The sequence below is a fragment of the Pseudophryne corroboree genome, chromosome 7 (genome assembly GCF_028390025.1).
Source record: "Pseudophryne corroboree isolate aPseCor3 chromosome 7, aPseCor3.hap2, whole genome shotgun sequence".
NCBI lineage: Eukaryota > Metazoa > Chordata > Amphibia > Anura > Myobatrachidae > Pseudophryne > Pseudophryne corroboree.
In genome coordinates, this window is record NC_086450.1 from 173,457,286 (window position 1) to 173,469,601 (window position 12,316).

At 46.7% G+C, this 12,316-nt stretch overlaps 1 pseudogene; it reads right to left on the reverse strand.

Annotated features, from left to right (window-relative positions):
* Nucleotides 1–5,435: 5,435 nt before the first annotated feature.
* Nucleotides 5,436–5,555, reverse strand: LOC134946036 (5S ribosomal RNA; annotated as a pseudogene).
* Nucleotides 5,556–12,316: the final 6,761 nt, after the last annotated feature.

The following is a 12,316-nucleotide window of genomic DNA, read 5'->3' on the forward strand; positions in this document are numbered from 1 at the left end:
ACATGGCTAATTAGGGGTTAAAATGACTTTGGGGACACAGAAACACAACGTGCAGCATTGGGGTACAGTGGTGGTGAAAACACATGGCCATTAGGGGGTTAAAAAGACTTTGGGGACAGAGAAACACAAGATGCAGCATTGGGGTACAGTGGCACGGAAAACACATGGTTAATTAGGGGTTAAAATGACTTTGGGGACACAGAAACACAACGGGCAGCATTGGGGTACAGTGGCCGTGAAAACACATGGCCATTAGGGGGTTAAAATGACTTTGGGGACAAAGAAACCCAAGGTTCAGCATTGGGGTACAGTGACGCGGAAAATACATGGCCATTAGGGGGTTTTAAAATGGCTTTGGGCAAACAGAAATGGACAGTGTGCTTAGGTGGACAATTATATTGGTGGTCAGTATGGATTAAATACATACTTGGGGCAATGCGAAATCCAATCAAATCGGATATAAACATTATGGTAAGAACTTACCGTTGATAACTGTATTTCTCCTAAGTCCACAGGATAACAATGGGATATGATGAAGCGACAGCTGATTGGCACCAATCGATCAAAGCTTTCCGGCCTCCCAGCATGCAACAGGCCTGTCCATATATCCTTGCCTCCTCGCTCAGGCAAATCAGACTTTGGGGCCCCTGAAACACATGGTGCAGCATGGCGGTACAGTGGCGGGGAAACCATATGGCCATAAGGGGGATTAAATGACTTTGGGGCCCCTGAAACACATGGTGCAGCATGGCGGTACAGAGGCGGAGAAAACACATGGCCATAAGGGGGGTTAAATGACTTTGGGGCCCCTGAAACACATGGTGCAGCATGGCTGTACAGTGGCGGAGAAAACACATGGCCATAAGGGGGGTTAAATGACTTTGGGGCCCCTGAAACACATGGTGCAGCATGGCGGTACAGTGGCGGGTAAAACACATGGCCATAAGGGGGGGTTAAATGACTTAAGGGCCCCTGAAACACAATTTTCCAGCATGGCGGTACAGTGGCGGAGAAAACACATGGCCATAAGGGGGGTTAAATGACTTTGGGGCCTCTGAAACACATGTTCCAGCATGGCGGTACAGTGGTGGGGAAAACACATGGTCATGAGGTTTTAAAATGACTTTGGACCCACATGAAAATAATAAAATGTGAACAATAATTAGAATACATTGGCGGTCAGTGTGATCACATTGGTGGTCAGTGTGATCACATTGGTGGTCAGTGTGATCAACTGGAAATACCTACTTGGGCTCTCTAAAATATCCGATTTGTTTGGATCTGGTTGTCCTGCTGCGTCATCGCGTGCTGTGCTGATGCTGCTGCTGCCATTGATGGGAGTGTCCTGAGAATGCCAGTCAAACATCCTACTATACATTGCATGCGATATATATCGCAAGCACAAAAACACACTTTTTTCGGTTCGATTCCATACAATTCCATTTGATCACGACATATAACGAGTGCAGCACCAACGACGTGGAGGAGTCGACCCGGATCAGATACACAGCAAAAATGCCCAATTTCCCCCTATATATCGGCCCGAATGACCGAATTGAGCTGAAATTGAGCAAAATCGTTCTAGTGTATGGGGCCCTTTAGTTATGCTAGCCATACATCAGACCAACTTTCCTCAAACCATCCAACTGACCAACCGTCCAAATTGTCTGTCCAATTAAAACGCTGCCCCACACACCTAACCAACTTTTTCATCCAACCAAACACCAGCTAACTTTTGTATCAACCCAGCCAACTTCTCTCCAACTCGTGATGTCACAGAAGTAGGCGGACAGTGTCTGCCTTATTTGCATGTTTTGAGTCAAAAAATAAATAAATAAATATATCTCCTATATATTAGCCCAGATCTGTGACTTTGTGCCTCATTTGCTAACGCTGGGCGGAGTTACAACACTGGGTGGAGTTAGTCAAATGAGTCACAGATCTGGGCAAATCTATAGGAGACTAGGAGCAGAAGCAGATGGTATGGGCATGGCACAGGCAGGGGTGCATACCTCCCAACTTTGTTCAGGCAGAAGGAGGGACACGCGCGGTGAAAAGGGGGTGCGGCCAACAAAAAGGGGCGTGGCTTTGCGGAGGACCCGCGATCGTGAGCCACACCCCCGTTTTCGTCAGTGAGGGGGCATGCCCAGCGTTCTGTGAGCTGCTGGCATGACCCCAGGGGCAGATTATGAGTCCAGGGGGCCCAGGGCACTTGAGACGGGGCAAAACAGGAAATTGGTGAAAACAATAAGTGGCGCTCCTCTAAAATGGGTACTACATTGATATCACAAATTCATATAAAGAGAGTATATCTCAACAATATACATTCCTGTAGGTCACTTGTATCCTCAGCACGTAAAAAAATCCACTGCACTCTGCCAGGTATTCTCCCTCTTGGTTAGTTCTCTCTCAGAATCAACATAATATAGAGGAAATACGAAGAGGATAGTGCAACAACGTTTTTTTAATATATGACAAGCACAATGACATGAAACATAAAATCCTCAATAAAATCCAATCCAAATAAAATTGAGACACACAGGTGGCAGAAAAAAAAGCCCACTGGGCAAATGAGGTATGCAATTACCAGATACTCTGAGAACAAAAGCTCTCAGAATAACTTTGATGTATATAAGTACCAGGTGACCTCCCGGGTTTACAGCCTCCTGGATCCGATAAGCGCATCCACCAGATGCCGATTAGGTGATTTCCCCACACCTCACCAACGCGTTTCAGGTCCTAAGCTGGACCCTTTTTCAAGGTAGTGTGTCTCCTCCACCTGAATCCCACTATTTATTATATAATCCACCAATGAGAAATGTCCCATCCTTAGTGTTTGCACCTGTGTGCAAATGGCCGCCTCCATGTTGTTATCTCCGGTTGTTATAGTAACCCATCCGGTTCCTGCATCACGAGTCCTTGGTTCGGGAGTTCATATGCGTCTTCTCGCGATATTTGTGTGGATCCCCTTCAAGCTGTTGTCTACGGTTGCCGTAGCAACCGTTCCGGCTCCCGTGTCATGTGACGTGAGTGCAGGAGTGCGCGTGCGTCTCCTCACGATGCCTGCAGGGACTCCTTTCATCTTATCACGTCCGCCCTCACTTATTTCAGCCGGGCACGTCATTTCCGCCCTCTCCGTTCGTATTATGTTGCTAGGCAACCGTGTTTTTCCATAGGAATACTTTAACTGGAGCAGTCATTTTACAGTCCCGGTGTGTTTAAATATAAACGTCCTTATTTAGAAAAATGGTGCCACTGTCAAAAGGAGAGAATCATTCTTTAGCTCTTTTAGAAATAAAAAGAAAAACGTATGTCTCAAGACTCAAATAATCAATTAATACAGTCAATTATAACAATGATAATTCTTTAAAAATAATCTTTCATTGCTGTGCCTGCTGAGGGTTTGGGGCGTGGCCTAATCGCGCCCATCACGCACAGCGTCTATTCACCGCTGCTCTGCTAAGCAGAACAGCGAGTACAGGAGCTTCCCAACTGCCCCACCCCTCCACTGCGGGACACTGCGGCCTGCGGGTGGGACAGCGGGGGGGGTGTGAGGGGGTCATCCACCCCCCATATATGTCTCCTCCCACACCTGTCCCCCACTCTACCCGCAGCATCTGCAGACACCCTCTCCCATCCGCGGTCCCACCCCTCCCCCACCCATGGCACCCCCGCACCCGCCCCTCCACCACCTGCAGCACCTCTGGACCCCCTTCCCCATCCGCCGCACCACCCGCACCTGCCCCTCCCCCACCTGCGGCGCCTCCGGACCCCCTACCCCACCCCCGGCACCCCTGCCCCTTCCCATCCCACAGCACCTCCGGAACCCTTCACCCATCCGCAACATCCCTGCACCTGCCCCTCCCCCACCCGTGGCACCCCTACCCCTCCCCCACCTGCAGTGCCTCCGGACCCCTCCCCCATCTGCAGCCCCCACTCCTCTGCCCTTCCCCCACCCGCAGCACCTCCCGACCCTTCCCCATCCGGGCCCCCTCCACCTGCAGCATCTACCGACACCCTCTTCCATCCGCGGTCCCACCACTCCCCCACCCATGGCACCCCCGCACCCGCCCCTCCACCACCTGCAGCGCCTCCGGACCCCCTTCCCCATCCGCCGCACCACCCGCACCTGCCCCTCCCCCACCTGCGGCGCCTTTGATCTGAGATGTGCGGAAAAGATAGACTTTTTACCCCAGAGTTTAGGCTATAAAAATTATTAGAATAATGCAAAGAAGATATTTCAAACAAATTATTAGTATTTTTCATATACTTTAGTCAGTCAAAACTCTGGTTTAAACGTAAGTATGACAGGAAAGGCTCTGCCTCACCTGCCTCACCCCACCGCACGTCACTGATATATATATATATATATATATATAACACTCACTTCTCCAGCGATACAGAAAAAGTAGACAAGCCAGCACTCACATGTATATGAAAGAAAAGCAGGATTTATTCCTTAACCAAACGGCATGGTGAAGTACAGCAAACACAGCCCGACAGCTGTTTCAACCGACTGGACTTCCTCAGGGGCTAACCGCACTGTTGTCAGAACATGAAATATAAGCCTCAAACGGCACCACAATCAACCCAGCAGCATCAGGACGTGTGCTGAGACAAGTCCAGGCATGCCTAATGCATCCCCTGCAGTCTCCTCCCACTCCTTGACACTGGTACCTAAGCTAAACAAACCCGGTGTCATGCATAGCAATGGCTCCGGAGCGCGGCAAAACGTGCGGCGGGTGGTCTCAGCAGCCTGACTAGTAAATGGTCTGCTGATAGTGAGGGGAATTGCAAGGACGCTGTATATCAAAACAGAAGTGATTGAAATGAAGTGATGTGTTTAAAAAAGTAAAAGGAATAGTGCTGAAGCTCAGCAGAACAGGGTTCCCTGAAAGTGCTGGCTAGAAAGTGCAAGGTGCAAAAAGCAGGAAGGACTGACAGGTCTAATAGAAATAATAGCAGGTGACACAAGGACAACCCTCAAAACAACCTACTGCAAAGCAATGCCCACTTGTTACGGCAATCAATATAAATAAGAATATATGTGAAAAAGAATCCAAACTGCCCTATTGGGGAGAAATCCCACAGAATGCACAATGGAGGTAATTCCAAGTTGATCGCAGCAGGAAATTTTTTAGCAGTTGGGCAAAACCATGTGCACTGCAGGGGAGGCAGATATAACATGTGCAGAGAGAGTTAGATTTGGGTGGGGTGTGTTCAATCTGCAATCTAATTTGCAGTGTCAAAATAAAGAAGCCAGTATTTACCCTGCACAGAAACAAAATAACCCACCCAAATCTATCTCTCTCTGCACATGTTATATCTGCCCCCCCCTGCAGTGCACATGGTTTTGCCCAACTGCTAAAAAATTTCCTGCTGCGATCAACTTGGAATTACCCCCAATGTCCGCTGCCTTGTGGTATTAAGTGAGTGATGTACAGCACCCAGTATTCCCAGATCGTCACCGATACTGGTACTGACTGGGCCCAACACTACTTAGTTTCCAAGATCAGCCGGAATTGGACGTTTGCCAGTGTGGTATGGCTGTAAATATCACTAGACCAACATATGTTGTCTACTGGGGAATCCCATATAGGCAGCTGGAATCTGATACTGCTAAGTACAACACCAAAGGTTGACAATAAGCTGCACATAGTGAGCAAGAGAGGGTCTGCATGGTGGATGTTGAAAGCGAGGGTGAAAGGAAAGGTGTCACTGCTAGTGAAGTGGGGACCTGTCGGGATTGAGTCTCTAGATATATAAAGACACACGGCGGTGTCTGACAGCACATAGCATGCAAAGAACATCAATGACAGGACACACGGCGGTGTCTAAGAAAATTAAACCAAACAGCGGAATGCAGAGTCCAACAAAAAGTCACTATAATATGTCACAGGAAACAACCTAAACGAAAATCTTCATTGAGGCCAATCGGAGTAAGGCAATTAAGTCTGTGTATCCATTGTAGTTCTCGTTGTAGCAAAATTCTGTCCCGATCACCCCCACGTTGTAGGGGCGGTATGTGATCAATGATACAACATTTGAGCTGGTTATCAGTATGATGTGCATCCTTGAAGTGTCTTGCGACTGGTAAGTTAGTAAAGTCTTTTGAGGTGTCTGTAGGGGATCAGTACTAAATGCCGCCGGCCGGAATCCCGGCGGTCGAAATACCGACGCCGGAATCCCGACCACACAATCCCGACAGGGGTGGCGAGCGGAATGTAGCCCCTTGCGGGCTCGCTTCGCTCGCCACGCTCGGCACATTATTATATTCTCCCTCTATGGGTGTCGTGGACACCCACGGAGGGAGAATATGTCGGGATTGTGGCGGTCGGGATTCCGGCGTCGGTATTTCGACCGCCGGGATTCCGGCCGGCGGCATCTTGACCGCATCCCGTCTGTAGCAATTAGGCACTTCTTGATAGATGAGCGGTGTTGGCTGAGCCGTTCTTTCATCATTCTACTAGTCTTGCCGACATACAGACGGTTGCATGGGCATCTCAAAATGTAAACAACAAATCTACTGTTACAGTCCAGCCTATATTTGATGGAATATTCCCTCCCATCAGTGGGATTTTTGAAGCGATTGCCTATTATCAGAAAAGAACAATTCGAACATCCTGTACACTTAAATACTCCCGGTTTGGTGGTAAGCCAATTGGACATCTGTCTAGGTTTCCGCTGTGAAAAGTCTGTCTTGACCAAAAGATCCTTGAGATTCGGTCCTCGTTTATAAGCAAATCTTGGTATTAGAGATGTCTTTTTTCAATGTCGGATCACTGGAGATCAAATGCCAATGTTCCCTGATGCAGTTACGTATAAAGGATGATGCCGTAGTGAACATACTGGAAAAATTGAGCCTATCCCAATCTTTATTGGTAGGATCAGTTTTCACATGTAGAAGTTCAGTTCTGTTAAGTTTCTCAATCCGCGATAAAGCATTATTGATTTCATTCTTGGAGTATCCTCTGTCCAAGAATCTCTGGCACATAGATTCCAAAACTCCTGGTAACTCCGTTGGATTAGAGGTGATGCGTATCACCCTCAGCAGTTGAGAGAAAGGCAAGCCCTTTTTCAAAGGCGCTGGATGAAAACTGGAGTTTAATAAAAGAGTGTTACGGCCAGAGTCCTTACTGTGGATTGAAGTTAGCAATGTATTATTCTCCTTTTTAATGGTCACATCCAAAAATGAATTTGTGTTTTACTGAAGGTCAAACTGAATCTGATGGTTCCAGGGAGGGCGTTGAGTTCATTGATGAATTCTAAAAGATGTTCTTCACTGCCTTGACAAATAAAAAATAAATCATTGATGTATTGTACATAAAATGCTAAAAAGTGACAAAAACATGAATTATACCAATGATGTGCACCTGCTCATATGCTGCCATAAAAATGTTGGCATAAGAGGGCGCCATGTTAGAACCCATGGCGGTCCCTTGTTTCTGCAAGTAGAAACAATTTTCAAAAAGAAAATAATTTTTGTTGAGGATGACGTCAATGAGTAACATAAGAAAGGAGACTGGCGGTCCAAAATATGCATCGCTGTTGTTGAGAAGATCTCTGCATGATTCAATACCCTGTATATGGGGGATGTTGGTGTAGAGACGTTGGTGTAGAATCGTCCAAAGTGACAAGCAAGGTATCCTCTGTCACACTCTGCACTCCTTCTAATTTCCTCAAAAAGTCAGAAGTGTCCTCTATATAGCTGGATGTTCTCCTAACCAGTGGTTGTAGATAAAAGTCGACCAATTGGGAAAGGGGCTGACACAGGGACCCTCTGGCCGAGGTAATGGGTCGTCCAGGAGGCTGAGTTAGTGATTTGTGTATTTTTGGAAGTGTATACAAAAAATGGAATTTTGGGATGTGTGGTGGTCAAAAATTCAGCTGTGCTTTGATTGATATAGCCATTGTTGAGTCCCATTTGTATAATAGAGTCAATCTCTGTTTTGTACACTCCTGTTGGATCGTAAGTGAGTTTCTGATAACACATGGTATCCGAGAGCTGGCTGTTGGCCTCCCGAATGTAGTAGTCATAATCAAGGAGTACGATTCCTCCGCCTTTGTCCGCAGCTCTGATAATTAACTGGGTGTCGTTGCGCAATGAGTCAATGGCTTTTCTCTCTCCCAATGTGATGTTGTGATGGTTAATTCTTTGGTTGGCGATGTATGGAATGGTATCCCTTTTGAGAACCCTCATAAAAGTGTGTAAAGAAGGGTTTTGTGATGGTGGGTCAAATAGGCTTGGCTTTTTTGGTAAACTTGACTGGTTGGTTGAGGATATTGATCCTGAATCGAGGTTAATTCCTGCAAAAAAATATTTAAGCCGAAGTTGCCTGCCAAATTTGTAAAGATCCACATGCCATTTAAATTCATCCTGTGTTACTGTGGGAACAAAGGATAGGCCTTTGTTCAGAATGGACAGTTCGTCAGGTGTTAAGGAATGCTGGGACAGATTGAAGACTACCATTTCTAATTGTGTTTTTGTTATCTTTTCCTTACTGGTCAGCAAAACTCTGCACTGTACTCCTCCTATATAATACAGCTGCTCCCCTGTCCCCACAATTAAGCAGTGTGAGCACAGATATATGCAGCACACTGAGCACAGATATGGAGTGTTTTTCAGGCAGACAACGTATACTGGTGGTCACTGGTCAGCAAAACTCTGCACTGTACTCCTCCTATATAATACAGCTGCTCCCCAGTCCCCACAATTAAGCAATAGGCACAAATATTTTTGCATCAAGAATTTAAGATTAATAAACGGAGAGGACGCCAGCCACATCCTCTCCCTAACATTTCCAATGCACGAGTGAAAATGGCGGCGACGCGCGGCTGCTTATATAGAATCCGAATCTCGCGAGAATCCGACAGCGGGATGATGACGTTCGGGCGCGCTCGGATTAACCGAGCCATACGGGAGAATCCGAGTATGCCTCGGACCTGTGTAAAATGGGTGAAGTTCGGGGGGTTCGGTTTCCGAGGAACCGAACCCGCTCATCACTAAATTTTAGAGAGAGAGTAGATAGGAATAGAGAAATAATATGTATGTGTGTGTGTGAAATAGAGAGCAAGAGAGCGTAAGACCAATAAAGGAAGGATGGGGTAAATATTAAGGAGACTTAGTAATGTTATATACAAGCATTTCTACACATACAGTATATTACAATTAGGACATGATCTCACCATTGCGGTATTCATAATTTATATAACATTTTGAAATATAAATCTGTTCCAATCATAAACTCTTTTCTTCCACATTAACCAGAAACCCACACAGGCAGTGACAGAGGTGCAGGAAACAATAAAATAAAAGGTGCTTACAAAGAATAAGAATTGTGTGCTGGGCAAAATTGCAACAATAAAAAATATACGTTATGGTAAGAACTTACCATTGATAATGGTATTTCTCCTAAGTCCACAGGTTCCACAGGATAACAATGGGATATGATGGAGCGACAGCGGATTGGCACCAAACGATCACAAGCTTTCAGGCCTCCCAGGATGCAACGGGCCCGTCCATATATCCCCGCCCACTGGCTCAGGCAAATCAGTTGGATTCCAAAGCATCTAGGCAGGAGCATCATGTAGAGTCCTAATCAGGCGAGAAGAACACACATGCACACCCTTCCATACAAGAAGGAAGAGGTTAATGAGTAGCAAGATCCTCAAATAAGGTGCGTCAGGGTGGGATTCCTGTGGAACCTGTGGACTTAGAAGAAATATCGTTATCAACTGTAAGTTCTTACCATAACATATATTTCACAGGCAGGGTCCACAGGTTATCCACAGGATAACAATGGGATTTCCCAAAGCAATTTTAGTGGTGGCGACGCTCCTGATTGGACAGGAGAATCTTACGACCGAATTCAGCGTCATGAGAGGCAAAAGTATACAAGCATAATATCTAGTAAATGTGTTAATGGAAGACCATACATATCTGTTCTGCTGAAGCACCATGTTGTGCTGCCTATGAAGAACCTACCTTACGAGTAGAGTGAACAGAGACATTAGCCGCAACAGGGAGATCAGCTTGAGATTATGCTTCCGAAATCGTCATTCGATGCCCTCTAGCCAGCGTCTATTTATTAGCAGGCCATCCTCTCTTATGAATTCCTTAGAAAGTGAAGAGAGAATCTGTCTTTCTGATGGCACTGGTGTGATCCACATAGATCCTTAATGCTCGGACTACGTCCCGTGACGCATCTCCCGCAGAAAGTCCTGATACCTGAAAAAAACGGGACTACAATTCCTTCATTAAGGGGGAATTTAGACACCACCTTAGGAAGATACCCAGACCTAGTTCTGAGAACTGCTTTATCTGGATAAAAAAAAAAAAAAAACACAGAAAAAGAGAACATGACAGCGCTCCTAAATCTCACACTCTTCTAGCTGATGCCATAGTCAGTAGAAAGAGAACTTTAGCTGTCAACCATTTAAGATCCACTTTATTAAGTGGTTCAAACGGAGCAACTTGAAGGGCTTTGAGGACTAGACTTAAGTCCCAAGGCACTGAAGGAGGAACAAAAGGAGTTTGAATGCGCAGCATTCCCTGGAAAAAGTACGCACATCCTGTAAATTGGCAATTTTCTTTTGGAACCATGCAGTCAATGCTGATACTTGTACTCTCAAGGAAGCCACTTTCAAACCCTTATCCATTCCCGCCTGAAGGAAATCTAAGACCCTGGCAACTTGGAAAGATTTCAGGTCCATATTTCTTTCACTGCACCATGAATATAGGCCTACCATATTTGGTGATAAATGCGAGCTGAGGAGGGTTTCCTCGCTCTGAGCATTGTTTGAATCACCTGTAGTGAGAATCCTCTTGACTTCAGGATAGAGGTTTCAAGGGCCACACCGCCAACGATAGTCGATCCAGATGCCTGTGATAACAAGGACCATGCATTAGTAGATCTGGATGTTGAGTGAGCAGAAGTGGAGCATCCATCGACATTCTCTGCAGATCTGTGTACCAATGCCTTCTGGGCCAAGCCGGAGATATTAGAACCGCGGCACCCTTTGCTTCTTTTATTTTCCTCACCACCCTGGTAGCAGGATGATCGGAGGAAATAGATACGCCAGATGAAAATCCCATTTCACTGACAAGGCACCCACAAAGATCGCTCCGAGATCCTTTGTTCTTGCCCCGTATGCGGGCACTTTGTTGTTCAGACGGCACGCCATGAGATCTATCTCTGGCAAAACCCACTTGTCTACCAGAGTCTGAAATACTTCCGGGTGTAAAGCCCATTCGCTTGCTTGAATGGCATGTCGACTGAGAAAGTCCGCTTCCCAGTTTAGGACTCCCGGAACGAATACTGCGGACAATGCTTGAAGATGGAGTTCTGCCCACTTTAGTATGTGACTTACCTCCTTCATTGCTGTTTGGCTGCGCATTCCTCCCTGATGGTTAAGGTACACCCCTGCCGTTAAATTGTCCGAGCGGATCTGGACTGGTCTTTCTTGAAGCGTGTCCTTTTCCTGAATCATTGCCATGTATATGACCGGAAGTTCTAATAGATTTATTGGCAGGCAACTTTCTTCTGTGGTCCATTGTCCCTGGAACCATAATCTTCCGGACACTGCTCCCCAGTCCTGAAGACTGGCATCTGTTGTCAGGATCCCCCATCTGATATCCAAAAAAGTTCTCCCTATGGCTAGATGGGATGTCTGTAGCCACCATGCTGATGACTTTCTTACCTTGTGTGAAAGTACCATAGTCTGTTCTTTATTGTCTGATGTATTCCATTCCATCTGGCCAGATTCTGACGCTGCCGAGGTCTTGAGTGGAATTGTTCATACTCCACCATGTCGAATGTTGACACAATCAAACCCATCAGTCGCATAGCTGCGTGGATTGATATTGTTTGACTGTGTAACAACTCCTGAGTACTTGACTGTACCCTGGATATCTTGTTCCGAGGTAACCAATTTTCTGCAGACTTGAATTCAGTACAGCCCCACAGTGAGTCATCCATTGTGCCGGAACCAGAGATGACTTTGCCCAATTTATGAACCACCCGTGCCTCTGCAGACGGGTGTAGTATGGTATGCCGGCGGCCGGGCTCCCGGCGGCCAGCATACTGGTGCCAGGATCCCGACCGCCGGCATACGGACAGCGTGGCGAGTGCAAATGAGCCCCTTGCGGGCTCGCTGCACTCAAAACGCTGTGGCCACGCTATTTATTCTCCCTCCAGGGACCCCCAAGAGGGAGAAAAAGTGTTGGTATGCCGGCTGTCGGGATTCCGGCGCCAGTATACTGTTAGCAGGGATCTTGACAGCCGACAAACTGAAGACCACCCTCTGCAGACAAGTC